Source organism: Suncus etruscus, chromosome 9 (genome assembly GCF_024139225.1).
Source record: "Suncus etruscus isolate mSunEtr1 chromosome 9, mSunEtr1.pri.cur, whole genome shotgun sequence".
In the NCBI taxonomy this organism is placed as follows: Eukaryota; Metazoa; Chordata; class Mammalia; order Eulipotyphla; family Soricidae; genus Suncus; species Suncus etruscus.
In genome coordinates, this window is record NC_064856.1 from 98,161,933 (window position 1) to 98,167,895 (window position 5,963).

The 5,963-nt window shown below is 35.5% G+C and overlaps 1 pseudogene; it reads left to right on the forward strand.

The window, feature by feature from the left end:
- The first annotated feature begins 4,331 nt into the window (after positions 1–4,331).
- On the forward strand, positions 4,332–5,215 carry LOC126017895 (olfactory receptor 4C45-like; annotated as a pseudogene).
- Positions 5,216–5,963: the final 748 nt, after the last annotated feature.

Here is a 5,963-nt window from a genome sequence, read left to right on the forward strand (position 1 = left end):
TTATCCACTCATTACTATATCCTGATCTGTTATCTCTTCTTATTTAACCCTCTTTACCCTCAGTTCTTAACTCATTAGCCATGAAAATGACTTCCTGCCCAGCAAACCACCACTGATCTCCATAACGAAAAGACACCCTCTCAACCCAATTCTTGTGCCCTGGCAAGAAACTACAGTCACACACCTGCTGACTCATCCTATGTGGCCTTCTCACCCCTCTCAAAATGTGGACTGTTGCATGGTATCAGATTCAGCTTCAGAAAGACCCCCAGCTCAAGTACATTACCTGATACTGTAATGCTATAAATCATTTCTCAAACTCAAGACCACGATCTGTGATGAAAATGTGCCTTGGATTTCATCCCCACAAGAATGTCTCAAATGACTTAACTGGGATGCTTATATTTCCATTATATCTTTAATAATGCATCTTAGGGTGTGTATCCCAAATGTAAAGGTAGCCTTCTCTATCACTTTTTTCTTTAACTACTTTTTTAAATTCAGTTTACTTATTTCTTCTATTTTATATGTATATATAAGTATATATACTTATACATAATTTCTTTAACCTTACTGGTTTTGGTTCTGCCTGATACAAAAAACCAAGAAGAAAAAAGTCTTTCCTAGGATAAAGTCTCAGGCAAAAACCAGAGCACAGAGACTGTATAGCCTGTCATTCTTACTCCCAAATGCACCAGCAATATATCACCTTATGATTTTGTATAGGCACAGTAAAAAAGGGGAAACCTTGTGCACAGAAACAAGATCTTGTCTTCTTGGGATAAGGACTCATACTTTTTATGATGCAGGGGCCCCTCCCATCCTGAACATGTGTCAGGTGGACACAAATCAGTCTCCATGAGGTTGGACTGTGTTTGGACAACTCTGAACCCCAGATCCCAGACGTGGAACTGATATAGTTCCCTGCAACAACAAATCTCCCTTGGGAAATTTCTAACACCACTCTGGCACCAACTTGCACCAGTTCTGATACAACACCCAGACAATGAATAAACGATATCAACTTGATCTGAGAATAGGTTGTCCTATCACATCACCTAATGGTGAGATGAAATCAGAAAATATGTTATCCTTTGATCTATGCAAAAACCGGGAGCTCTGACTACAGAAGATTGACTTTGACAACCATGACTGGGCAGAACTTATCCTGGGTCCAATAAGAAAAACTCTACCCTAGGCTTTAGCCTAGGACTTGTGCAAAAATCCAGATCTTAGAGGTCCGACTTTGACAACTGCGACTGAGCAGAACTTCTGGAACCATAATAAAGAAAAAAAAACATGTCCACTTATTACAGAAGACTGACTACATCAATGATGAAACAGAACTACTAGAACCGTAAAGACTATCCTAGACCTGTGCAAACACAAGGTCTCTAGCTACATGGGCCTGATTTTATCATCCACAACTAAGCGGAAAGTTTCCTGGCACCGCAAAAAAGACCTATGGTGCGGTAATGATCATGTATAAAGTCATTAGTGCAGTGCTTCTCAAGTAGTGGGGCATGCCCCCCCGGGGGGGGGGCCGAGGCTCCATAAAGGGGGGTGCGTTTGACCTTGGCAAACACTGTCATAACAAGCTAAGCCCAGTGTTTATGTTTCTGTGTGTCTCTGGAGCTGAGAGTTGCTGTGCCCTGCTTCAAACCCTGCTTCGAAAAGCTATGCATTGCAAAACGTGCTCATTGTAGCCATTAATCCAGACATCACCTCTGATTGAAAAATCAGCTCAAATTATTTTATATATTTTTGGTTTGCAGGTTAAAGTTTTTTTTTTTAATAAAGATACTATTTACAGTCGCGCTGGGGGTGCAAAAAATGTTTTCTTCCTAGGGGGGCATGACAGAAAATAATTGAGAAGCACTGCTTAGAGTTATACTATGTATTTTAGAAACTTAAATGTCCAAGACTGGAAGAGTTGTCCGGAGAGACAAAAATTCAACTGCTCTGCTCAAACTTTATGGAGACTATTTGAGCTATGGGATCCCTGCCAATAATGACTGGGCTCAACATAAAATATGAGGAATCCACAGTCAACTAGATCCAGGTCATTCATAACTAAATCTTAACCCGCAAATTCAAAGAAGAATAAATGCGTTTAAACAATTTATTTTCACTGAATTATTTTTCTGTACATATAATATGTACTTCTGTGGCTGAAAATGATTTTGGACAAAAGTCATAAAAAATCAGTAGATAATATTGTTTATAACATCTCCATATAAAAGTCTATTGGAAACTACTAAATCTTGTTGTTGATATTAATTTTGATTGTTTGTAATTATTTGAAATTCTTTCTCATTTAATAGCTTTGAAATCACCACAGTGAGATTAAAACTGGGAAACTTAATTTATTATTACTAATCACAAAGACAAAAATTTGTATACTCAGATTCTATTCACATTTTATTAGTATTTAGTAAAGATGAAAACATGGTACTGAATATTACAGAAAACTAAAGCTTCTATTATTGCCATAATTGAAGTTGAAAAGTCATTATATTGGCCTTTGTGTACAGGTTTTTTGAGTAAAAATGTCAGGTTATATTTATATAATAATAAAAAAGAAGTAATAGAAGAGAATAAATTAAAATATTATCTATGCAACATGTGCTATCTATATAAAGTCTATAAACTAATTCAAAACATTTTGTATATTTATATTATACCAATTAGTACTTAAAAGGTCATATTTATTTTAATTATTTGATTAGACACATGTCAAAAATAATAATTGTATTATCTTAGGTGATCCTAATATTTCTGTTCAGTTAAAAAACTCAGGAAAACATCATGATCATTATTACCTTTATTTGTAAAATTAGTAGTATTATATATTTCATTTATAACAATATCTATATATGATTAGTTGTATAAAAATCTCTGAAATTCTATATTTGACAATTGTGCAAAAGATTAATTTAAGAATGTTCAGTACAATTGTAACTACCACATCAACCATCTTGGATATCTATATTACTGACTACAGACTTTGAAACTTATCAGCCTTGGAACTAGCCAATCTATCTATTATAATAAATCAATATAATCATCAATCCAAATTCCTGTTTCTTTGGAGACCCCTAATTAATGTAACTCTTCTGTACATATCCTTTGATGGATTTATAAACTATCATCTTGATAAATGTTCAGTACTTTTCAGGGAATTTTGTACTAAATATATGTTTAGATATGGTTTAAGTGCTGAAAGGAGTATCTTATTGAACATAACACATTATATGGGCTTCTGAGTAAATATTTGTCATTGACTATAATACTGTCAGTACCATTTGATTTTGAAGCAGAATATTGTTGCACACTATCTTTACATGTGTTTAGAAAATTTTCTGAGAATTATATGTTAATGCATGACACATTTGTACATTATACACCAGGGTTTTTGTTGTTTTTTTATTTTTTAATTTTTGAAGATAAGGCACACCTAGCTATGCTCAAAATCTGCACCCAGGAATTACTCCTAGTGGGCTAGGGAGGCCATATGGAATGTTGAGGATAGAATTTTGGTCATGAAAGTCAAGCACACTACCCACTGTAGTATAATTGTGGTCTTCATCATTGACTTTATTTTAAAAAAACTGAGCTTCTAGCTGAAAAGAAAGGTGACAGAAGAGATTCCAAAGTGTAGAAGCATGAGAAAACCCCAAGCACTGCCAGGTATAGCCCAAAAAACTAATGAATAAAATGAAAATTAAAAATTGAGCTAGAATCTTATAATATGAGCTACAATGCAATTATAATTTCAAAATACTTAGTTTGTTTTTGGGGGTTTGAACCACACCTGGTGATGCAAAGTGGATAATCCTCGCCATGCATTCAGAAATGGCTCCTGGCTTAGGGGACCATATGGGACACCGGGGATCGAACCCAGTTCTGTCATGGGTCAGTCGAATGCAAAGCAAATGTCCTACATCTGTGCTATCGCTCTGGCCCCTCAAAATAATTAATATTGAAAAAACTTCAAATCAAAGAAACATGTTTCAGAGATGTTTAGATATAGAATGTTTGGTATCAACAATAAGAAACTATTCATAAATACCTGGCTTTATTATGATGTTGGTAAGATATTATCACTAGTCTATTCAAATGAATAAAAAAACTGATCCATTTGCATTATCTTCTACAATTACTAACAAAATGGCAGGGTTGAAAGGAAGATACTATCCAACCAATCTCACAGACCAGGACTAAAGTGATTGTAAATATTTTAGTACTAGATTAACTAAATGCATCACTTAAAATAAGTATGATCTTTCCAGATCAACCACATTCTCAAGACACAAGCTGAACCTATAGAAATGATGAACAATTACATTGAATTCATCCTACTGGGCCTAACTCAGAATCCAGAACTACAGAAATTCTTGTTTACTGTATTTCTAATAACTTTCTTATTCACATTTCAATCATCATCTTCATCAGCCCAACCCTGGGTTCTCCCATGTACTTTTTTCAGTGCTATTAGTCTATTACCTGTGGTTTCTATTCTTCCATAGCAACCAAAATGATCTTTGACTTGATATCTCAAAAGAACACAATATCCTTCAATGGCTACATGACGCAACTCTTTGCTGAACATTTTTTGCTGAAGATAAAATTATCTTGTTAATGGCCAGGGCCTATGACTGTTATGTGGCCATCTGTAAGCCCTTGCACTATATGACTATCATGAACCACCTTGTGTGTAGTTTCCTGGTGGTAATGGCTGGAATCTTGGGGTTTATACAAGCAGGAATCCAGCTTATATGCATGCTATAGTTACCATTTTGTGGCTCCAATGTCATTGACCATTTCATGTGTGACTTGATCCTCTCTTGGAATTAGCTTGCACAGACACTCACACATTGGGGCCCCTGATTGCTGCCAACAGTGGGTCTCTGTGCTTCCTGATTTTTTCCATGCTGGTTACTTCCTATATCATCATTGTGTACTCCTTAAGGAACCATAGTGCTGAAGGGTGCCACAAAGCTCTGTTTACTTGTGCTGCTCATATCACTGTTGTCATCTTATTCTTTGTACCGTGTTCACATTTGTATCTAAGACCTATGACCTCCTTCCTCACTGACAAAGCTGTGACTGTGTTTTGTAATTAATAACTGCTATGCTGAATCCTCTAATCTACACCCTTAGAAATAAAGAAATAAAAAACACTGCAAAGAAACTCTGGGGGAATGTAATGTGAACTTCAGAATATAAATCTGTTGACTGAAGAAAGAATAGACAAACTAGTGATATTAATGAGAGATTTCTTTGCTTTATTAATTTTCTTTAGAATCACAGAATTGGGCCAAGAGCTGTTAGTGTTAGTGTCTAGGACAATTTTTGGAGACACTGAAATGAGTTAATTTCTTTAAAATAATAAGAAAAATATGCCCACATCTTATTCAAGTTAGGTTATAGCTATCTTTTTGTAAATATGGTCATAAAGTATAATTTTCAATATTATGTATTAGGATTAAATAACCTACTTGAGTAAACTACCAAGGACTCATAATAAACACTGTTTTCATATGGATAAGAAACCATTGAATACCCATCCTGTTGAACACTCTAATAAATTAATACCTAGATTAATATTATCTAGAATTAATTTTTAAAGGAAAATTACCTTGGCTCAAAAAAAAGTATTTAGGGGGGCCGGCAAGGTGCAGCTAGAGTTAAGGTGTCTGCCTTGCAAGTACTAGCCAAGGAAGCACCATGGTTCGATCCCCTGGAGTCTTGTATGGTCCCCACAAGCCAGGGGCAATTTCTGAGCGCTTAGCCAGGAGTAACCCCTGCCTGGGTGTGGCAGAAAAAACAAAAAACAAAAACAAAACAAAACAAAAAGGTATTTAGGTAACTAGGGCATTTGCCTCACCTTTGATATAGAACCCATGGCCCACCTGGGCTCTATACCCATCATTCCATATGGTTCCCTGAATATCACCAGG